The sequence below is a fragment of the Sciurus vulgaris genome (assembly GCF_902686455.1).
Source record: "Sciurus vulgaris genome assembly, chromosome: 6".
Taxonomy (NCBI): Eukaryota; Metazoa; Chordata; class Mammalia; order Rodentia; family Sciuridae; genus Sciurus; species Sciurus vulgaris.
In genome coordinates, this window is record NC_136466.1 from 74,283,839 (window position 1) to 74,309,165 (window position 25,327).

Below are 25,327 nucleotides of genomic sequence, written 5' to 3' on the forward strand. Positions count from 1 at the left end.
TGAAGAATTGTTAACTAAGTATTGAAGAAATGAAAAGGCAAAAAGCAAACGCAAAGAATGTAGCCATCATAGAAATAGCTGCCGCCCTAGAACTGCAGGGATACATGGAAGAGCGTGGAATCCTTAAAGTTTAGAAGCTTGGAGGAAGCACTTTGAAAAGCTGAGACTCAGACCTCTGAGAGGGGGTTACTGCTCAGCTGCACTGTTGCCTCAGGAGCTTGAAGGTGGCACCTGGTGAGGGTGGAGTGGGGCCCAGACCTCTGAGGATGGGTACTAACTGGCTAGTATTGGAGTCTCTGAGGGACATAATAATGCTGGTTCTGTGAGTGGTAGAAAATGCAAAATTGAGTCAACTGCACTACTGAACAATCTGCTGTTGACACCTGGTGAAGACCCATTGTTAGAATGTTGTCAATAGGAACAGTAAGAAAAGGAGCAGGTGGTACACAGGAAGTGTCCCTTCTTCCTCCCGCCTTGCAGACTTCTTCTAGAGTCCCCACCACCAAAGCTACAAGGAATCAATTGATATAGGAGAACAGGCTTGCAGACTCCCAGTCCCAAATGACAGTGCAGGGAATAAACGGGTGGCTTTTTGCTGAGAAACAACAGCTTAATAACCCTTTTGGCTCTACAGCAATCACGAGCACCTTTCTTCCACACTAGAAAAACAAAATACCTCTTCCACCCAACAAAATACAACAAAGATGTTCTCAAGCTCTCTCTTAAGGAGAATGCATAGTGATTGCAGTAGTGATTGTTTTTACCTCTGGAAGACAGTTATACTGTCCATCTTTGAACTATCTTAGCTTATTCAAAGTCTTTCCAGAATTGGCTACTGAAAGACTATGTTGTTTTTTATAAACTAAAGGAAAGACAAGAAATATGAAATTGGTTGCTACTGGGGGTGAATGGACTCTAATTAATGTACCAAATCCAAATTTTAAAAATACATTTTTAGAAACTGGACCCAGTGTAATCCTAGCAACTCATGAGGCTGAAGTAGGAGGATCATAAATTCAAAGTCAACCTCTGTAATTTAGCAAGATCCTAGTGACTTAGTGAGATCCTGTCCCAAAATAGAAAGTAAAAAGGACTGGGAATGTAGTTCAGTGGTAGAGTACCCTTGGGTTAAATCCCGTACCAAATAAAATAAATAAATAATAAAAGTAAAATTTTATCAGAGCACAGCCATGCCTATTAATTATATTGTCTAAGGCTGCCTTGGGGCTACAATGGCAGAGTCGAGTAGTTGCAATAGAGATCATGTGGTCTGCAAAGCCTAAAATATTTACATTCTCTTATAAAAAAAAAAGTTTATATTTGCCTTACACACGCACATGCACACATACACACACACACACACACACACACACACTGTAACTGGCCTATTCCAAGTTTTCTATGCTTTCGGTTAGAATCTTAGCTGATGAGTAGTCTATACCTGGCAAGTTAACCCAAATATTCATTCCTGAACGGATATTAGAAGGAATTCAGAAGTTCTAAATCCTCAGTGGTTCTATCTTTTCTGGGTTTCTGGAGTTTTCCATGAACTTTATTGTTGATAGAAGTACTTAGGTATGTCCTTGATTCCCTGAGATGATCATGAGACATGATCTTCCCTACACTCATTTTGCTGTAGCAACACAATTTGCTCTTGGTAATCAAGGTCACTTGTCCCAACCAGTAGCACAATCTTTGCCTTTGGATTCAGGGCCTGAGGACCTAAAATGACCACATGGCATTCTAATTTTCCAATTATATATAACAATTGTTATGTCCCCAAAAGGAAACATTCTTCCCTTTAGGATAAGGGCTTTAAACCAGAACAGATTGCCATTGCAAGGACAGAAAGAAAAAATTTTGCAAGAAAAACTTATTGGGTGTATTAGCGGGAGGACTTATTCTTTTTACTCTTTTTTTTTTTATTTAAACAAATGGGATACATGTTGTTTCTCTATTTGTACATGGAGTCAAGGCATACCATTTGTGTAATCATAAATTTACATAGGGCAATGTTGTTGATTCATTCTGTTATTTTTTTCCCTTCCCCCCCACCCCTCCCACCCCTCTTTTCCCTCTATACCGTCCTTCCTTCCTCCATTCTTACCACCCTCCTTATCCCTAACCCTAACCTAACCCTAACCCTAATGCTAACCCCTCCTACCCCCCATTATATGTCCTCATCCGCTTATCAGCGAGATCATTCGTCCTTTGGTTTTTTGAGATTGGCTTATCTCACTTAGCATGATATTCTCCAATTTCATCCATTTGCCTGCAAATGCCATAATTTTATCATTCTTCATGGCAGAGTAATAGTCCATTGTATATATATGCCACAGTTTCTTTATCCATTCATCAAATGAAGGGCATCTAGGTTGGTTCCACAATCTGGCTATGGTGAATTGAGCAGCTATGAACATTGATGTGGCTGTATCTCTGTAGTATGCTGATTTTAAGTTCTTTGGGTATAGGCCAAGGAGTGGGATAGCTGGGTCAAATGGTGGTTCCACTCCAAGCTTTCTGAGGAATCTCCATACTGCTTTCCAGAGTGGCTGCACTAATTTGCAACTCCACCAGCAATGTATGAGTATACCTTTTTCCCCACATCCTCGCCAACACCTATTGTTGCTTGTGTTCTTGATAATCGCCATTCTAATTGGGGTGAGATGAAATCTTAGGGTAGTTTTGATTTGCATTTCTCTTATTACTAAAGATGTTGAACATTTTTTCATATATCTGTTGATTGCTTGTAGATCTTTTTCTGTGAAGTGTCTGTTCATTTCCTTAGCCCATTTGTTGATTGGATTATTTGTATTCTTGGTGTAGAGTTTTTTGAGTTCTTTATAGATTCTGGAACTTAGCGCTCTATCTGAAGTATGAGTAGCAAAGATATTCTCCCACTCTGTAGGCTCTCTCTTCACATTACTGATAGTTTCCTTTGCTGAGAGAAAGCTTTTTAGTTTGAATCTATCCCAGTTGTTGATTCTTGCTTTCATTTCTTGTGCTATCGGAGTCCTGTTAAGGAAGTCTGACCCTAAGCCAACAAGGTGAAGATTTGGACCTACTTTTTCTTCTATAAGATGCAGGGTCTCTGGTCTGATTCCGAGGTCCTTGATCCATTGTGAGTTGAGTTTTGCGCAGGGTGAGAGATAGGGGTTTAATTTCATTCTGTTGCATATGGTTTTTCAGTTTTCCCAGCACCATTTGTTGAAGAGGCTATCTTTTCTCCATTGCATATTTTTGGCCCCTTTGTCCAGTATGAGAAAATTGTATTTATTTGTGTTTGTGTCCACGTCCTCTATTCTGGACCATTGATCCACCTTTCTATTTTGGTACCAATACCATGCTGTTTTTGTTACTATTGCTTTGTAGTAGAGTTGAAGATCTGGTATTGCGATACCCCCTGCTTCGCTTTTTCTACTCTTGATTCCTGGACCCGTGTATTCTGGATGTGGATAAAAGAGCACCAAATATTGGTCACTGATTCTAAACATGTACTGTATCCTGTAAGACAGAACCACATACTTCCAGGACATTGATTTTTAACTGACACTGTAACCTGGTTTTCAAGGGACCATCCCACCTTTTTTTTTTTCCATGCCATCTGCTTCTGGGTGACGGGGAATGTGATCAGACCGACAAGCATCTGGCCTATAGTCTTTTCTGTATAACCTGGTCCAAATGGCACCAGTGCCAGTGACAGACCAGGCATCCTTCATTTCAGGAATATATCAGGCAAATGAAGGATGTCAGCTCAGCCAGGGAACCACAGGGTACTCTCGATCTCTAGACTTTTCTGGGTGTTCTTTGTGCTTCTTGAGTTCTTGAGTTTCTTTTCTTTCTTTCTTTTTTTTTTTTTTTTTTTCTTTCTGGAAACAGTTCTCATTGATATTCTCCTCCTTTCACTGCTGCTGTCAAAGACTTCTCAGTTCAGAAAGAGCTCCTCTTCTGGGATCTGTGAGACTTCTAAGTTGCAGAGATTTCTTCTTGCTAATGCCATGAGCAATGGCTTTTTACACTCCTCTGAGCTTCTCAATGGCTATATGCTACTTGGTATAATTCTCCACGGTCACTCAGCCAGAGTGTGATCTTGGAATGAGTCACTTCTTTCTCTTACGCACAGCTACTGTGTCAGGACAAAGCATCTGGATCCCAGGTCACGTTTCAAGTCAGCTATGTCCAGTGCATGTTTATCGCCACCCGCTTCTTTGGCATCTAATGAAATATAGTTGACGTGAATTAAATCAAATATTGTTTTGGCCATTTCCACTGAAGCCATACTTGGTGAAAGTAATTCCGGTATGTAAGTATTAAAAGCAACACCAGTATTTCGTGGACCCCAAACAATCATTACATGGAATCCTGCAAAAGAACAAACATTCAAGAATCTGGATAAGCACAAATAATAAGGATTATTGATCTGTAAGTCTGTCTGTATGTAAGTGTGCAAGTGCTTTTTTAGGAGAAGGAGGGCTGGGAATTGAACACATGCTACACAAGCACTCTACCACAGATACGTGTGTGTATGTGTGTATGTGTGTGTGTATCAGCCCCAGTGTGCAAGCATTTTAAATCTAATAAGAGCAATAATGTGTCTACATTGAAAATTTTGAATAATTTTTTCCTGTATGTAGTTTGCCTTTGAATTTTTAAATAAAGGAGTTTTAAATTTTTATGAGGCTAGTTTTTTTATTTTTTTAAGAAAGAGCTTTATATATAACTAAATGACATCTCTCTTTCTTCTGATTCTTTGAGTCATTGTGCTATAGAACTGGGGTAGGATTGGCAAAAAGCCAGAGGTCAGTTCTAGCTGTCCTCCTAAGCCTATCGAACAGGTCATGTGTACCCTGGGCATTAGCCCTCTGCGTCTCAGTTTCCTCATCTACAAAATGAAGTGCATAGATGAAATGACTTCTGGGTCTTTTCCATCTTTAAACTAGGGTATGAAATGACAGTAATACAATTTCATTTAATGTGTCTAATAAAAGGATAAGGCAGGGATTGAATTTGCTGGAGACAACAATGATCTTTATATTTAAATTCAATGATCAAGATAAGCAACTATCAATTCATATGAAATAAATATGACATATCTGATCTGTGGCATCTTGTTTTTATTTCTCCAGAGAATTGGCAAAAGATTTCTCCAATATTTATGGGTAAAAGAGAAATTCAACATACATGCTGGCAGCAAGGAGCATGTGGTCAATAACTATGAAATTCTTACACTCTACTCACATGACTGAAGAACATCACAGTAAATTTTGTTTGATTTCCTATCTTGTCGTGGTTGAGTCAGATTGCCACTTTAGTAACAAACAGTGACTTCCTGTATTTAGCACAGTCAACTTGAAATGTAAGAGGACAAAGCCTGAGAAAGGTAAGGAGGGAAGAAAGGAGAAAGAAAAAGGGTTCGAATGAAGGGTACCCTGTTGTTTTGTATGGGCATTGGAATCTAGCACAACCTCCTCTTAGGAGCTCAGATGTTTGGAAATACCTTTGGATCAGGAACTGGAGACTGACTAGCCTGAGAAAGTGCAACTTATTCATGTCTTGTTTTGAATTACTTGTTCATGTTCATACATGGATCCAGGAAAACCAGACATAGTGTAAAGCAAGAGGTATAAGGAGTAACTTGACTGGATTCTGATCACGAGTTTACCTTGTTTATGAAGAGGAGTGTCTGAAAGATTTCCTTACAGAGCCCCAGGGTTGGCCAAGGAGCCAGATGGGGAGTGGATTGTGAGCCCTTGAGCATAGATTAAGAAGTCAAAGGTGGCATGCTTCATGAGCACAAAAAAGTGTGGTTGTACGGGGCTCTCTGCTCAGAAAGACCTCATACTTGAATTTAATCTTCTGAGATCACCATCCTGAAAAAAAATGTTTTTCCCATACTGGTGATTAAATTCAGGGGTGCTTTACCAGTGAACTACATTTCACTCCTTTCTTATGTTTTATTTTGAGATAGGGTCTCCCTATGTGTTATTCAGCCTGGCCTTGAGCTTGCAATCCTTCTGCCTTAACCTCCGGAGTACAGGCATGTGCCATTGTTCCTGGAGAAATTTTAATAGTTTCACCTTCAATTCGTGTTTCTAAGTGGAGGTAAATGGGACAGTGGGATCAACTGAATGATTTGTCTTTCAGGTGTATTCATTTGAGGAATTTGGCCCTGAATATTTATATTAAAACATACTAAAACAAAAGTCAAAACATCATTTTAGCTAATGGAAAATTGTTCTAATGTATACAGTAAAAGGAAAGCATTATTTCCAAAGTGATTACCCCACATAAATTTACCAAATATGAGTCCAATATATGACAAATTATCTCATGCTCTTATGTTTCAATTTGTTGGTCTTGATATTTTGGTTATGCTTATCAAGAAGCAACACATGATACAAGTTGGGATTCTTAGGGTTAAGCTGAGTACTTGGAAACCAAGAAGAGGCTGAATGTTATTATATGCAGCAAGAGTCAATTGAAGAATTTGACCTGCAGGGATGAATTATTCAATTAATCCAGACAATGGAGCACAAGCCAGAGGCTTAGAACCTCTGCTTTTGGGCAATCTTGCTTCTCATTTCTGTCTGCCTCCCAGGAATGGATTCTCAGTTGTCCCCCACTCCCAGACTCTCACAGCAAGTACTGTCACCCTACCCACTTCCCACTTCCACTTCTCTGCCCCCAACCTGGTCTGAGTGTGGTGGTTGAAAGGGTTGGGGTCAGGCATGCTCAGGGGCCAGGCATGCTCAGGTCCCACACGTGCCACATGTCCAGTTGTGGGGCTGGGTCTCACTCATCCTGCAAGTATTTATTTATTTTATTTATTTATTTACTTATTTATTTTTGGTACTAGGGATTGAACCCAGAGGTACTTTATAACTGAGTTACATCCCCAGTCCTTATTTCTTTTTAAGACAGGATCTCACTAAGTTGCTGAGGCTGGCCTTGAACTTGTGATCCTCCTGCCTTAGTCTCCCAAGCAGCTGGTATTACAGGTGGGTACCACTGTGCAAGTACTCTTGAACAAGTATTCTGCAGGTATTCTTAAACACAGGGAGTACAACATCAAGCAGCAAATAAAAAACACATAGCAAGTCAAGAGAAAGTGTAAAAGAAGTGGGGTTGGGGATGGGGCGGGGAATGCTTTTTCTTTCACCTTTTAAACAAGAGAGCCCACATATTAATTTTGCACTGGTTGCCACAGTTATATAGTTAACAGTTGGTAGATGATGGCTTTCCAGGGAGGGAGCAAGGCTGACCTCTGAACACTGGTCAAATACGTGGCACAAATATGCAGGTTGGAGCCAGGGCAATGGAATCATGAGTTTGAAGCAGGGAAGATAAAAGAAAAGGAAGGAAGTTGAGATCAGATGAAAGTGTAGGTAGGGTATCCTGAATCTTAACTTTGTATTTCAGTCTCATTTCATTTGTGGGTGAAGTCTCTTCTGACTAAAATGCACTAAAGTAAAGACAGAAATTGCTATGTGCAAAGCCCTTGTTAATCCTTGGGAAGTGAAATGAAGATAATAATACATTTTCCTGATCTGAAAAAGTTTATAGAGGACTGAATTTTTCTTTTAGCCCTCCTGTATACTGGAATGAATTACCATATTGAAAATCCAGTTGTCTATCATGCATGTGAATATTATTTTTGGAAAAAATGACTATTATATCCCATAACATTCCTTTTTATGTTTTAATCTTCAGAGGAGAAAAAAAGAAACCCTTGTACATTCTGTCTTAGGTCTGACATCTTTAGTCATATATATGGGGGGCATGGATACAGGCCATTGCTCCTGATAATGAAGCCTGGAAACCAGACAATAAATCCTCTCCACTTGGGCTGCTGGGATCTTGCAGCAGCATTTCGCTCAGAGGCCCTGAAGTTATGCTGAGTCAGAAAAGAGGTGCAAACCGCGCTCAGCACACTGCCTACTTTTTTTTTTTTTTCCACTGCCTACTTTTAATAAAATGGAATTTAATGAAACATAATTCTTGCCCTTAATTTTTTCTTCTGAAGCCCTTATAATGTTGGGGTTTTTGCTACCAACTACAAGTTAGAAGAAGGAAAAATTTTAACCATATTTTGAAACAGACTTGATATATCAGAATGGCAGGAGAAGCAGGAAAGAAGTTGGAAGGAAGCAATATCTGTTTTGTCTGCTGCTTGAAATTTTAATTTATTTGACAAATACTCATATAGTGCTTAATATTATGTCAGGCACTATTCCAAGTGCCTTACAAATACCAATTAATTTAGTACTTAAAACAACAGGGCTAACTTATCCAGTAGGCACAAGTCCACAACAAAAAGTTTTAATTTTCTTTCAAAGTCAGAAGAGAAACTTGATAATAACAACAATGAATGTGTGATAATGAATCCATCACTCTTGTATTTATCTTTGCAGTAGTACAGTTATAAAATATAATTTTAAATATCATTTTATGAAGGAAGGAACCCAATAGAGGCTAAAGTATCTAAGATCCATGAAAGTCATAATATAGTTCTAATAACAGTTCTACTATGATCTTAATTTTATGAATGAGAAAACTGAAGCACACTTAAGTGACTTGCTTAATATTATACAGTTAAAGATCAACAAAGCTGAGACTCACGTGGTATGATTCCAGTGTTCATAGAACACTATGCTGAGCTATAAGGATATGTTCATCAGTGGATTACTTCATGTATATTTTCCAGATAGCTAAAAAATCAGCTTTCTACAAAACCAACATTTTTGTTTTAATAAATTTGAAAGAAAATCTTCCATACATTTTTAAAAAATTTACCTTCATGTCTTATTAGATAGCCTGACTAATCTAATCTTTTTCATGATGCTGCACTGTCTTTGTCCATCGCTAAACTATATCGAGTATTTTGGGGGTAGGAGTTGGTACTGGGGATTGAACTCAGGGACATTCAACCACTGAACTATATCCGCCCCCCCTTTTTTTTTTCATTTTGAGATATCATTTTGCTGAGGGTCTTGCTCAGTCACTGAGGCTACCCTTGAACTTTCAATCCTCCTGCTTCAGCTTCCTGAGTGGCTGGGGTTACAAGCTTGCACCACCACATCCAGTGATATATATATATATATATTTTTTTTTTTTTAAAATATATATATATTTATATATATAAATATATATATATATTTTTTTTAAATGCACCTGGCACCATTATAAGATTTCTACATGTATGAGCTCATTGAAGTCTCACAGCCCCATGAGGCTGACTTTCTAGATAAGAAAACCAAAATAAAGCAAAGTCAAACTATTTGCCCAAGTTTGCTCAGCCAGCTGGTAGCATCTAACCCTCAAAGCTGACCCTTTTAACCAGGATCAGGCAACTACTTTGTGTTGTCCAGTACAGTGCTCCTCTCAGGAGCATCATTCCTACCCCTAATACTTTCAGATTGACATGTTATTTTACATCTTGTGTCAACTTTTCACAATATATATTTGCTCCCTTTTAGGTAATTGACTGATAATTTTAGCTGTGTTTTGTTTCTGGTACTTACATTTATTCACTTGATAAATTTATTGAATGCCTACCATATACCAGGTGTTTATTTCCTGCTTCCAAACTACTTTCACTGAAGAACCAGAGAGGTCATTTTCTTTGAGTTTTGTGGGTCATGTATTGTCAAAATGAGCTGGGTGGAGGGGCACCCCCATAATTGGCTTCGTGATCCTTATTGTCTGGCCTGATGAGGGTGATTTTTGGATACTTTGACGGCTTTTGGTTAATGTTCATTTCTGTCTAGATTTTCAGCTAAGTTTTCAACAGGGAGCAACAGTAAGTGACTTGACAGATGTATGAAAAGGGAAAATGCTGGCATGATACCCTGACTAAGCAAGTGGCCAGACAGAATTCATTTGCTTGGTGCACTGCAGTATCTTCACTGTCTTTATTGAATGATGTTGCAAATGATTTAAGAGGAAATAAGAGACTTCTTGGCTGTTCTGGATTATGCTTCCCTTAAGGCTCAGCCTTGGGAACTAAGCCTGAGTTGGGAAGGACTCCATTTCCTTTCTTCTATGTCTGTTCTCCCGGTGTTTCTATATAGGAATAAATGTTTCTTATATCTTGATCTCTGATCATATCCATATATCACATCAGGCATATACTAAATTGTGGCCTTCATCACTATTTTAGAGTTTTATACACTATTTGACTATAACTCTAGGCTTTAAGACAGATCTCTGTCAGCAGTTTGATTCTTTTCTATTATCTGCATTTCAGTTGGTCTTCACAGCTCTCTTAGGAGATGTGCTACTTCACCTTAGACCTTATTCATTAGGACTGGCTTAGAGTGCCACAATGGGAAGAAGTCTACAAACCTATAGAGGATTGAGTTTCTAGGCCATGTTGTTTGGTCATGATGGAAACAGTAGAGCTTTTGTAGGTTTTGCAATATTAACTACATTTTTTTATAGGAGGAAAACTAGCAAGAGATGAATAAGTCTCTTGGAATATCTTCATTTGTTAAAAACAAAACAAAACTACTCTGGAATACTACCTGAATTGGTTTATAAAGTTTGTAGTCCACAGGATGGATTTGAGTCACAGATATGTTTCGTTTGGCTATCCTGAACTACAAAACTGTAGATCAATTGCTTTCATTTAAAAGTCAGGAAATTCACCTTAATTCCAGATTACTCACTTCTTTTGAAAATTGTATGAACTGGCAGCATCAGACACGCATTCCTGTATAGCAACAGTTGGCTGTACTTGTGGAGTACCTGGTCACTTTGGTCAGGGAATATACTGACCCACTTGGCATGATCTATGTGTAGTCCAATTTGTCAGGTTACATTAACTGCCTGTCTCCTGGAAGCATTTGATTGTGTGCCCTAATATGAGTCAAAAGTTCAGGATATAAAGCTGGATACAACGGTACATATCTGTAATTCCAGAGACTTGGGAGCCTGAGGCAGAAGGGTTTCAAGTTCAAGGTTAGTCTGGTCAACATAGGGAGATCCTGTCTCAAAATTAAAAAATCAAAAGGGTTTGGGGAATAGCTCAGTGGTAGAGCACCCCGGATTCAATAGCCAATACTTCCCCCATGAAACATTCAGAACTAATATACCTGCTTCATTTTCTGCTTAGTTAGTATAGATTTTTAATGTTATACTGAAAATTAATACATATTAAAATAGAGCAGAATATATACAATAGAAGATACAACTTCAGTGACTTCATTTATCTAATTCCTTTTCCTTACTCCTCAGAAATCATACCATTAATCATATCTTGCATTATTTTTCTGTGGATATGATTCCTTATTCAAGTAGGTTACCTACTTTTTGTAAGGCTGAATATTTATAAAATAATTGGGTTTTTCACATGTACAAAAAATGATATGACGTATTAAAGTAATTATTTGTACAACCAACAAAAAGCCTTTTGTTGAAGATATTGGGGAAAATGTTTTTAATTATCTTTCTAATTGCCTTCATTAATCATCCTTTCAGGTCTGGAGAGAATACATCTGTTCAGTAGGTATTTGTTGAGTGCCTATTATGTTCAAGGCACTGTTCAAGACAAAGTGGGAAATACAGAGACGAACTGGAAAAAAAGATCAACAACATTAATGAAGGCAATGGCAACAAACCTGGTAAGGAAGAGGAATCTGACTTCCAGAATTGCTACCTTATTTAAAGATCTGGTTTTCAACAAAAACTACCAGGCATGCAAAAAAACCCAATAAAATAAACCCATAAGCTTGTGGGGAGGGTACAATGAATACGAGTAAGTCCAGATGTTGGAATCACTAGACAAGACTTTATATCAACTATTGCTACATGTGAGAAGGTCAGATCATTAGTGACTAGGGAGATTCAAACTAAAACCATGATGAGGTACACTTCATCCATGCTTGGTTGGACACAATAAAAAGGACAATGACAACTGTTAATAAGAATGTTGGAGAAGTTGCAACTCTCATACAATGTTGGGGGGGAGAACACTTGCAATTGATTTTCAAAACTTTGGAATTTCCTCAAATTGTTAACATAGTTATTGTATACTCAATTCCCCTGCCTCAGCCTCCCCTGTAGCTGGAATTATGGGTATGCACCACCATGTCTGGTGGATTGGCCTTTTATCATTATGAAATGTGTCTCTCCATTGCTGGTAATATTCCTTGTTTTAAAATCTACTTTCTTTGATACCGATATTTGTCTTAATAGGACAAATATAGAGTAACTTTTATTTTACAGTTAATAAATAGAGTAAATTTGAATGTCTCTCAACTCTGTGTGAGTTCTGGGAATTGTTCAGTTGCTCAGTTTTTCTTTGGGCAGTCATGGACTTTCACCCCATGTATGCACAGCCCAGCATTTAGTTAAAGACTCAAGACCAATGCAGATTTCTAGTTCTCTTTTACTGTAGTTTCTTCTTCTCTGATATTTCTTCCTTGCAAGTTCCACCTGCCTCAGCCTCCCAAATTCCAATCTCTGTCCCATCAGCTCAAAGAGATGGTAGCAATCTGCTCGGGTTCCCCATCTCTGCACCACATCTGGAAATGCCTCCAGGCTGAAGGCTGAGACAGCCACACAGCTTGCCTTGTGTTACTCTTCTGTAGGATCACAATGCTGAGCCACCTGGTGTCTAATGTTTCATCTATCTTTCAACCTTCTAGTTGTTTATGACAGGTGGGAAAGTCCAGTAAAATTTATTTTCATGGCTGGAAGCCTGCCTTGGCTGTTGTAGTATGTTGAATTTATGATTGGCACTGCAGCAGCCATTTTGTGACAATGAGGGAAAGGCCAACAGGAAACCAGTTCAAGCTGCCATTGGTGGGCTGCTATATCAACCAGCATTAGAGCTATCTACTTCTGGCCTCTTGACTCTTTTTAAAGCCAATTTTATTTGGGTATTATGTTATTTGCAGGTACATTTCCTAAGCAATTCATAAATAAAAAGCCCCATTATTAGGAGGAGGAAATAAACATACCAAGAAACCTAGGATAGTTACTGCAAATAAGGATTAAATTTAAGTTCAAGGTAAAAAGGTATATATTAGGCTATATACTTCTCATTAGCCAGTAAAATATTCTGCAGAGACTCTCCTTTCTTAGGAGAAAATTATAAAAATCAATATTATGCAGACCTTAATTCAAGAGTCATAAAAATCAGGAATGCTTAGATGTTGAGAGTAGTACCAGTAGATTAGCAGTTTCTTACTACTGTTAACACGTAATAAGTGTCAATGACTGTCATCTTTTGAGTAAGGGCACTTTTACTTCCTCAGTGGGTTTGGCCTTGCAGAGTAATTCTCTTAATTGTAATGTGACTGATAGCATGCACACACAAGCTCAAAATGGATTTCCTTCTTATTAAATCTGCTAAACTGAGCAAGTCAAGGTGGAATAAAGTTGTTGGCTTCACTCCCTCTGATAATACCCATTAGAGAACACTTCAAAATCTCACCAAATGACTGGGGTGTGGTGGCACATGCCGGTAATCCCAGTGACTCAGGAGGTTGAGGCAGGAAGATTGCAAGTTTGAAGCAAGCCTCAGCAATCTAATGAGTTCCTCAGCAGCTTGGCAAGATCCTGTCCCAAAACTGAAAATAGAAAGGGTTGGGGATATAGCTCAGTGGTTAAGCACTCCTATATTCAATCCCCAGTACTGAAAGAGAAGGAGGGGGAAGAGGAGGAGAAAGAGGAGGAGAAGAAGGTTAGGGCAAGGAGGAGGAGGAGGAGGAGGAGGAATCACCAAATGTCCTAGTTCTCATTAAAATGAAAGGACCCATACATACATTTCTCTTCCCAAAGAGCAAGTACAAGATCTTCAGTGTACCACATTATAACTGCTACGTGGGAGAGTCCTTCCTTCTGGGAGGCGCAGTGAATGGCCCTCAGGTCAGGACAGGAGAATTACTTTGGGTCCATTAGACTGTGACAACATAGTTCTTCCTCTTATTTTTCTCATCTGCAAAACAGGGACAATGATGGCTTCTCTAACTCATACAGGCAATCAGACAGGATAATGTATGTGGAAAAGCTTTGATGTGCATTTTGTTGAAAGACATCAACACAAGGGTAGTGGGAGAGCCCAGGGTGTTCATACCACTAGGTTTCTCCATGTGGAGAGACTGAGATGACCCCAGAAGAAAAAAAAAAAAAAAAAAAAAAAAAAAAAAAAAGTACAGATCCTCAAATATAGGTCCTCAAGCATGTCTAGAATCATGTGAGGGGAATAAGAATGGAAATCCAGTCAAAGGAGATAGACATAAAATATTGGGCCAGCTAGGGCTTTGAAGAGATTTCTATGTATGGGGACCATCATAGCAGGAGAAAGAGTAGTGTCCTTCTAGAACTGTCCAGAAGGCCTGGAGTAGGAAAGGTCATGAACCCAGTTCTCTTCTTTTTTATTTCAATGTATCTGACAAACCTTATTTTGGTGAGTGTAATCTCCACTTCAAAGTCAAGTAAAATACCTATAGGTAATCAGGGCACTTTCTACCATTTCCCAAATTTCTCCAAGTAACCACAAATCATAATGATGTGTCCCAAAAGTATCTACTTAAAAGAGCAAAGAAAGACATAAGATAATTTAGTGGATTAAAGGCCAGAGGCATGTTCTCGAGACACACATTCCTCTTTGTATATGCTTGACTTCCCTTTGTTACGAAGGACCATAGTTTCTAGTTGAAGCAATTTGCCTGAAGCTTAGATGAAGTATACAGTAGACCAGCAATATTCTATTACTTGTGCTATAGAATTTGATCCCACTCAACTGTGGAGGTACATGCTATTTAGCTTTACAAGATATTATTTTGACTTGTAAAATTGATGAGTCTCTTTAGCTCTAGGCTATTGTGCATCTAAATCTTTTGTCAACAACAACAAAAAAATGAATTGGTACTTTCTGTAGAACCTGACAAATGCTGTGATTGTATGGGTTAGAATAAATCAAGCAACGTACTGGAAAATAAACCATGTTAAATATAATTTGCTCCTCCATTTAAATGACAAAGATTAGTGGCTTTCTTATGGGGATATATTGAAAGTAAAACCTGGAAGCTATTATAAATCTATTGGTCAATTTTAATTTTCCCTGAGTAGCCCTATTATTACATTATTTCATGCAGTATTTCTATGTGGCAGTCATACATCTCCTTCTATCATACTAAGTATTCTAGCTGTGACAAATATGGCAGTTGCCCTCTGGGTTGGTAAAACATGTTCAGGTGTTGCATGTGTCTCATTCTGTTTTTTTTTTTTTTTTTTTGTCACTGGGAATTGAGCCCAGGTGTTCTCTACCACTGAGCTACACACCCCCATCCCTTCTTATCTTTTATTTTGAGACAGGGTTTCACTAAGTTGCCTAGGCTAGCCTTGAATTTGCAATCCTTCTGCTCCAGCCTTCTGGTTCAAGAGAAAGAAAATTTTGTTAAATCAGATTTCCCATTTTCCATCTTTTTCCATTTAATTAGTAAAATGTTATTGGTAACTGTCAATAAAAATAACCAAGTACTTTTCCTTTTTAACATATGTCTATGAAAGTAGCTCAGTGGCAGAGAGCTTGTCTGGCAAGAGTGAAGCCTTGGGTTCACTGAAAAGAAAAATTAACTTATGTTTTAGTAAGTAGTTACTTCTGAATACTTGAATGATACTTTCAAACACAAAATAGAAAATGGGTTTCAAACTTATTTTAATCTTGAGACATCCAGAAAATCCTCAGTTAAGAGCAACACATTGATACGGGATGGGTATTGAAAAACTAACCTTGATAATTGCTTGTTATCTTCTAATTACATACAGCCAAACTGAAAAACCATTTAAAACAGAGTAGAATATTGCCTATGTTTTTGGCAACCGTGTCCAACTGAAATTTGGAGGCTTCTTGAGGCTTCTTGTTACATTTAGGGTATTTCCTCTCCCAAAAACTCAATTAATGATGGTCTAAGAACCCATTCTTCCTACCCCAGCTCTGGCACCTTCCTTACCTTTCCTGAGGCCTTGGAGTCCGTCGTCAGAGGCATCCCACTGCAGAACGCCGGCAGACTTCTCCAGCAGATAGTTGGCCCCACAAAACTCCTGTAAGTGCATTTCTCTTTTTTTCCTCAACCTTTTTTCAAAACCTCAAAGGAAATGAAATAAAAGTAAAATCGAGAACAAGACTGGAATAACAGTCTCCAATCTAGGGCTACTTTCATAGCAGAAACTCTTCGCGTTTGACTTGTCACATCCTTCAATCTTTGCACGTTTGTGTTGGGGCACAATATGTTTTTCTCCTGCATGTAAAAAATGTGGAGGAAAAAAAAAAAAAAAAGAGTAGAGGATGGGTCTGACAGGTTAGGAAATCAAAAGTAAAAATGGCGAGATGACCAAATTTTCAAAGGATCACTTTTATTCTTCCTTAGCAATTTAGTAAACAGGCTTTCTGCTAGATCTTGGAAGCTCCCTTGGTAAGAGGGTTTTTCCAGCTCAGAGCCATCTCCTATGGTGGATTTAGGGGATTGTACCCTCTCTCTAGTTGTCACAGATGCTGCTCTTTAATGGTCCACTTCACTGCAGGATCATCCCAGGAAGGATGCCAGAAATGAGTCATGAAAACATCTACTTTGGAGTGAATCTAATGAATAAGATGAAGTACCAAACAGTGACCATTGTCTAATTGCAAACTCAAGAGTGGTACTGGATCTGCTTGTCCTTGCCCCCAAGCTCTAGGAGTTACATTGAATACCCTGCACACAACCCTGCTCACCCTTCAGAGGGAGTCTGGGTTCTTGATGGTGACTCCAAACTGTCATAAAATTCATCTTTTGTCATTTCTTCTCCTTTTACTAACTAGAGATTTCCCAGTGTAGCACTGTTGTCCAACTATTTTGTTTGGTTTTTAACAACTAAACCTGAGATAGAAAAGACTTAAGAAACTTGTTGCTTGGAGGGGGTGACTGTCAGTTACAATGCAGAAAATCACTTGACATAGCAACATAAGATCCTTTCAGTTAGGAGCTCCAGTCACAAAAACAGTATCTCTGGGCCCCCATTTTCTCATCTACAAATTAGTAAACATGAACTGCATAATTTCTGATTTCAAGAATCAGTAACATGATAGAAATTTGTAATTAGAATTTTAGGATCTATTTGATTAAATCAGAGACCCATTTTCCATTTCCATTCTCACTGGTGTCTCATTGATTAGAAAATGGTACTTTATTAATTTGGCAAACATTTGTTTACTCTGTACCAAGCACTCCATAGGTACTGAAGGTATGAAGACCCCGGACATAAAATGCTCATGGTTTAATTGATAATTGCCTCCCTTCTTTCCTTTCTCATGTCCTGTGGTAGTAAATTATTATTAGTTTTGTAGTGCTGGGAATTGAACCCAGGGCCTCACCCATGCCAGGCAAGTGATGTACCACTGAGCTACATCCCCAACCACTTTTTATTTTTATTTTGAGGCAGGGTCTTTCTCAGTGGCCCAGGCTGGCTTCCAAACCTGAGATCCTCCTGCCTCAGCCTCCTAAGAAGCTAAGATTACAGGCATGCACCACTGTGCCAGGCTTAGGTAAATTTATACTTTTTATCCATTTCTCTCACATTTATATTCTCTCTCTCTCTCTTCTAGTTGTAGATGGACAAGCATGCTTTTATTTTATTTGTTTATTTTTATATGGTGTTAAGGATTGAACCCAGGGCCTCACACATGCTAGGCAAGCACTCTGCCCCTGAGCTACAGCCCCAGTCCTCCATCTCTTTTGATGGCTTCTCTTCTTTCTTCATTTTTATCAAGTTCTATGAAAGATGTCAGAATAAAACTAGAATTGCATGTATCAAACTCAAACAAACAAACAAAAAATGAAGCCAGCATGCTATGAAGGAGAGAATCTCATACACATCAGTCCAATAAAAAGAACTATTGGAAGACCCAAAACCTTAAGCAAAGACCACTGAAACCTTACACAGAAAATACTTTGAGGACATCTGTCCAGTCACTGTCTGTTCAAACTTGAACTGACACTACCTTGTTATTGATCTTACAGCAAAGGATTATGGTTTCAAAAACAACATATGTAATCCTCTTCGTTTTGCCTTTTAAAAAAAATTTCCTTTGCCTCAACCTCCTTGATTTTTTTTTTTTCTGTAGTGCTGAGGTGCTGGGAATGGAACCCCGTTTTCTCATCTACAAATTAGTAAACATGAACTGCATAATTTCTGATTTCAAGAATCAGTACATTATATTCCTTCTATTTCTCTACCCAGAAGATTCCTCACTTCTATCTTAACTTGCAGTGGACATTGCCATTTCATTCCCAATTCTTAGATTTGTCTTCATTTTTGGATTTTCCCTCTTCTTCACACTGCTCACTGAACTCAGCTTCTGTGTTTTAGGACTTTTGTAACAAAGCACACAAATCAGGAAACTGTAAACAATCTAAATCTATTATCTCACAATTCTGGAGGACAGAAGTCCAAAACCAAGGTATTGGTAGGGCCACGCTTCCTTTGAAGGCTCTGGTGAAGAAGGTTTCCTTGCTGCTGGTGGCTGCTGACAAGCCTTGGGATTCTGTGGCTCACAGATGCATCAGTGGAGTCTCTGCCTGTTTTCAGATAGATTCTCTTGTGTCTCTGTCTCTGTCTTTCCTCTTATAAGGACAGGAGTCACTGGATTTAGGGCCCAACCTAGTTCAGTATGACTTTATCCTAACTTTATTACATCAACAAAGATCCTATTTCCAAATAAGGTCACAATTACAGGGGCATATTATTCAACACAGGATAGTTTTCCCCACGTGACAATTGGCAAGCTGACGGTACGTCTCAGAATCATACTCTGGCTTTCTACTCCTTATCATCTTGGTCAAGAAAACCCAATAAAGTTTTGTTCCCAATGAACAAAGATCCAACATCAATATGACTTCCAGGTCTCCAAAAGATTCTCTTTGGCACCCAAACTTCTCGTACTTTGTACTAAGGGAATACTTTCATTTTATTATTTTTTTGTGGTGCTAGGGATCAAATCCAGGCCTCATGCCTGTTAGGCATGTGTTCTACTACTGGCTTATATTTCCAACCAGGGAATAATCTTTCATAAGATAAAACCTCTAAGCATGGGCAGCATTGCAGTTTTATCTATATTACCAAAGTCTGGGAGAGGTTTGATAATTGTAGATATATTGCCTGGGTATAATATTATACTATCATTAAAATAAAAATTATAAAACTATAGCATATGATCAATAATTATATTATTAAATTGAAAGATTATAAACTTTTTACCATATAAAATATTATTGGACAAATGTGAAATAAAATATACAAAAATAGAAATCATAAGTAATTTCTCTAATGTGATTGCTACAGTGTTGCTACAATAAAAATGTAACTTAAATAAGAAAACTAGATCTATAGTACTTTCTGTTAGTGAATTTATGTTTTCATTGATCTATTGGACTTTTCTTGTTGAATATTTTACCGCCCCTTCAAAATCAATATTCTACAAACTGAACTCACCATCCATTCTCAGTCATGTGATTGAGATGCTCACAAGGAAGTTTCTGGCACAGCCTATGGCTGAGATGCAAAGGGTTTCTGGGCTCTGGCACAGCAGTCTTCATTGTAGGAACAAAGTGGGGATAATGTGAACCTAAGGAAATCTCTGACCTTCAGAGCACATGCAAGGGGCAGCAGTGGGGTTGGGCAGGGATCTCATCTAGCAAGGGCATGTCTTACAGCATTATGGAGACATGCACCTTACTGTGCAGGATAGTTTTCAAAAGTCATTGTGTGGCAGTGGTAGATGCAATGGCAGCTGAACCCAGGGCAGCTAGTAGAGTAATTGGTTTCTTCAGTGTTCTCTATACTCAGTTGGATCCTTGGGCTAAGACCTTGGGGTTCTTGGAAAATGTATAAGCACTTCAAGGGATACAGGATTTTCTGATAATATGATCTGGTCAGTGGGGAAGTATTTCATTAGAGGAAGGGAGGTGGCAGCAGTTGAGCCCCAAGTGGGTGATGTAGGTCATATAGGTTATACTTTTGTCTTTTGCTTTTATTTATTTTTCATAAGGTAATGCAGTATTTTATTTATTATATTAATAATGAATATTTGAAAATATTTACAATATTGACCAAAATTTACTTAAGGGAAGAACAACTTTCATTTTTCTACATTTCAATATTGAGCAATAATAAGAGGAAATAGTATAATTATGGTCAAAATTATTCTGTCAAAAACTTATCATGCTTGATGTTAGCATGTTTACATGTAACTCAGTTTTTGGTGTAAAGTTCTTTGACTTTGAGAAAAAACATTTGGTTTGCTCCACTAATAAGAATATCTCTTAATGCTGGGATGGCCTCTTCTTGTTATTTCTTCTGCTGTTGATTTTTAGCTTAGTTATCTGTGATTGTATGAATGGAGTTGAGTGGAGAAGTACTCATCATGTTAATTTCAAATAAGAGTACATAACTGATTCCTATAGTAATAAAGAGGTAGACAGGTAATGCAATTGCCCAATATTTTTGAGGCCAATAGGTTAAGCCTAAGGAGTTTACCCAAGATTTGGGAATAAAAGCCCACATAAGATAAAATATGAAGCCAAACTGGAAGCTTAAGAAAAGAACAAAGTCATAAATCACTCTTTCTGGCAATGGCAACGGAGAATTTTCCACCGTTTTCCCTGTGGCTTTGGACATCTCAGCACCCATTTCTCTGGGCAAGTTCTGGCTGGGGAGCCGCAGTGGGGGAGGAAGAGGGGAAAGACCAGGTTTGCTTTTATTTTTATTGCAATGATTTTAATATGGTCTTCATTCCTTTACTTCTTGTGCTTGGAGTGCTACAATAGCAAGAAGGGCAATAGCCCTTTGCACAGTTTATTTATGCAATAGTAGGTGTACAAGATACTCAGTTCTTTGTGTCATCTTGGCTAGAACTAGAGCACCAGTTAATCAAGCAAACACTAATAAAAATGTTGCTGCGAAGGTGTTTTATAGATTTGGTTAACATCTACATTCAATTGACTTTAAGTAAGAGATTATTCTTAATAATCTGTGTGAACCTGATTTAAATAGTTAAAAGCCTTAAGATTAGATCTGAAATTTTCCTTTAGAAGAAATTCTACCTCCAGACTGCAGCTTCAGCTCTTGCTTAATCATATCTTATATATGTATACATATACATCTTACTGGTTCTATTCTTCTGGTGGAACCCTGACTAATACCTCACACAATAAACATTTGCTAAATGAATTAATGAAATACAAAACTGAACAGAAAGCCTTCTATAGTTAGACACTGATATGATTTTCCTAGATTTAGTGTATCCTTCCACTAAAACGTCAAACTTCTTTCAACATGAATTTTATTACTGTATTCATCTTCTAAAGCACAGACTATAACCCATTTCTTGAATTTCTAGAAAGTCATAATCTGAGATCTTTATCTGATCCCATAGAAGATCTAGTGGTTAAAACATGGTCTATGGTATCAAAAACACCTGAGTTCAGTTCAGGCTTCACTATTTACTATGTATTTATAGCTATTCACTATGTGTCTAGGATACATTGTGCTACTTTTCTGAGCTTCAACTTCCTCATGTGTAAAATGTACATTTTATAGCACAAAGAACTATATATAAAGACCAAATAAGGCAATATATTTCACATTCTTGACTGAATGCCTGGAAGACACTATGTACAAAACAAATGAAATGCTCTCATATTATTATCTCCATTCTATTCTAACATGAACACTCCATTCTGATCACATTGATCTTCTCACAGATTCAGAGATTCATTTCCAATCCCATGTCCTCTTCAAAGTGCCTTCTTTTCTTTCTATCCCTTGTCCTATTACTTCTGCTCTCATCCTTTACAAATTCAACGCATTTTAAAGGTTGGACCTGAAACTACTTCTACCATGTCACTCCTCATTGACTCAAACTACTTCCTGTGGACAACATTTAATCTGTTTGAAAATGGACTTCTGGGGAGATGTAATAGGTGTACTTTTCCATATTCGTCCTCATTAGGTATAACTCAAATCTTTTGATATTACATATAAAACAAACATAAGAAGACTTTGAAAATTAGAAAGAAAAAGGCAGAGTATCTAAGAATAGTGGCACACAAAGGTTTTGTCTCATATATCTCAGACTTGGAGCTGCAACAGGCCAAATAGAAACATGGCAAATTAGTGTGTGCATGTGGACACATGCATGTATCCCCCCACACAAACCCACACCCAGCACATACTATATCCAAAGGACTCTATCCAAAGGACCAAAGCATAGAAACTTGGCAAGACAAAACAGTTTTGGACAATAGCAGCTCTACTCCAGCTGAACACCACAGAAAACACTGTAGCTTCACTTCTACATATGCCAGCAAAGGCCCAGAGGCTGTAATGAGGCATCAACACCCCAACAGGCATGGTGTCAGAGATAGGGAAGTAGGGAGCCTGGGCTTCCACTTCTTTCCCTTTTCCTGTGATTTCAGAGGACGTATAAAAGAGTCAGGACTTTAACCACTGCCCAAAAGTAATGAGACCACTCTGGTTGCAATGAACACATGGAAATCAAAATTAAAAATACATTATTTACAATTACACCTCCCCCCGCAATGACATACCTACTTAGGTGTAAATCTCACAAAACATGTCCAGAGATATACCACATTCATGGATTGGATGACTCAACATCATAGAGATGTCATTTATCCCTTATTCACATAAAAGTATAATACAACTCCTGTCAAAATCCAAGCAAGATATTTTTGTAGACATAATCAAAATTATTCCAAAATTATTTGAAAGGTAAAAGAAGCAGAATAGCTAAAACAATTTTAGAAAATAATGTACTAAGAGGAATAAGTCTACTCAATTTTAAGCCTTATCATGTGACTATAGTGACCAAGATGGTGTGATATTGGAAAAGGGATAAACACACAAATTAAGAGAATAGAGAACCTAGAATTATACCCACAAAATATGCCCAACATTTGCACATTTTCAACAAATGGTGTTGGCACAAGTACACATAAAAAAAAAAAATCTTGACATGTCTTACACCTTATTTTTTAAAATAGCTCATAATGGATCAAGATTTAAATGTAAAATGTAAAACTATAAAACTTCTATGAAAAAACATAGGAAAAAATTTTTAGTAGCTAACACTTATGTATGACTTGACACTAAAAGTGTGATCAATAACACAAAGAAAACTCTGGATGTGGTGGCACACGCCTGTAATCCCAGCAACTCAGGAGGCTGAGGCAGGATGACTGTGAGTTCAAATACAGTCTCAGCAACTCAAAATAAAAAAAAAAAAAAAAAATAGAAAGAACTGAGGATTTGGCCCAGTGATTAAGCACCCCTAGGCGCAATTCCCAGTACTTCCCTCAAGAAAAATAAACAATAAAAAATAAAAATAAAACAAAAAAAACTGACAAATTAGACTTCATCAATTTACTTCATGAAATACCTTGGTAAAAGGATAACAAATAAGCTACAAATTGAGAGAAAATAAATATCTGCAATCTACATATCTGAACAAAGCACTAATAGCTAGAATATGGAAAGAGCTCTCAAAACACCAAAGTAAAAAAGCAAACAGTCCATTAAGAGCATTAGTAAACCACATGAAGAGAATTTTAACCAAAGAAGATATACGAATGGAAAATAAGCACATGAAAAGATGTTCAACATTAGCCATTAGGGAAATGCAAATTAAAACCACAATGAATGGTTGGGTGGAAGGAGGGTTGAATAGGCACAATGTAGGATTTTTATTTTGAAGACTTTTTAAGAGCAGTTTTAGTTTCACAAAAAAATTGAGAGGAAAACAGAGGTATCCATATACTCCCTACCCCCACACCTGCATAGCCTCCCCCATTATTAACATCCCCCACAAACAGGAGTTTTAGGGCAGTGAAACTACTCTGTATAATACATAGATGCATGTCATTGTATATTTGTCCCAACCCACAGAATATATAAGACCAAGAGTGAGCCCTAAAGTAATCTACAGACTTTGGGTGATAATAATGTGTCAGTGTGGATTCATCAATTGCCACAAATGTCCCATTCTGGTAAGGGATGTTTGTAATGGTGGAGACTGCATAGATAGGGGCAGGGAGCTTAAAGAAAATCTATAACCTTCTGCTCAATTTTGCTATGAAATTAAAACTGCTTTAAAAAATAGAGTTAATTTAAAAACACAATGAGACATTACTATATGCCTATTAAAATGACTAAAATAAAAAGTATTGACAACACCAAAGGTTAGAAGTGGAAAAATTGAATCACTCATGTATTGTTGGTGGGAACATAACATGGCACTACTCCGGAAAAAGAGTTTGGCAGTTTCTTAGAAAACTAAAACAGCAACCACTGCACAACCCAAATTCCTAGGTATTTATCACAGAGGAATGTAAACTATCTTTCCCCCAAAATACTTGTAATGAACACTTATGGAAACCTTATTTGTAATAGTTCAAAGTTGAAAACAATCCTTGAGTCCTTGAGTGGGCGAATGGTTGAACAAACGGATACATCTGCACCATAGAATACTGCTCGGTTGTAAAGAAATGAACTATTCATACACATAACAACCTGGATGAATCTCCAGAGATTGTGCTGAGCGAAAAAAAGTCAATCACAAGATTTTGCATATTATGATTCCGTTAAAATGACGTATTTGTAGTAATGGAAAATAGATTGTGGTTGCAGGGATTTAAAGAAGGGTAGTATCAGGAGGAAAATGGGCATGTCTACAAAAGGGCAACTTGAAGGACCTTCATGGAAACAATGGAAATGTTCTTTTTTTCAGCTGCATTGATGTCTGAATCCTGTTTTTGATATTGCACAGTACAATAGTTTGGTAAGATGTTATCATTGGAAGGAAACTGGTTAGATGCAATGGCACATTCTTGCAACTTCAGCTACTCAGGAGTCTGAAGCAAGAGTATCACAAATTTGAAGGCAGCCTGGGCAACTTAACAAGACCCTTTTTTTTTTTTTAATGTTTTATTTTAAGACAGGGTCTGGCTATGTTGCTTAGGGCTTTGGTAAGTTACAGAGGCTGGCTTTGAACTTGTGATCCTCCTGCCTCAGCCTCCCAAATTGCTGGGATTACAGACATGTCCCATCACACCCAGCAAGAGCCAGTCTTAAAAAATGAAAAGGACTGAGGCTGTCTCTCAGTGGTAGAGGGCCCATGGGTTTAATCACCAGCACTGCAATAAAAAAATTAAAAGGTCCTTACAATTGCATATGATTCTATATTTACTTCAAAATCAAAAGTTTAATTAAAACTATTTATCATATTAAATTCCAGTCTATATCGTTCATTGTTCCAAATGAG

The 25,327-nt window shown here is 37.8% G+C and overlaps 1 pseudogene across 1 annotated transcript; it reads right to left on the reverse strand.

The window, feature by feature from the left end:
* Nucleotides 1-20,238: 20,238 nt before the first annotated feature.
* LOC306664327 (phosphatidylinositol N-acetylglucosaminyltransferase subunit P-like) lies at nt 20,239-20,676 on the reverse strand (annotated as a pseudogene). The gene has a single exon. The product of its transcript is annotated as a phosphatidylinositol N-acetylglucosaminyltransferase subunit P-like (transcript).
* Between the last annotated feature and the right edge of the window lie 4,651 nt (nt 20,677-25,327).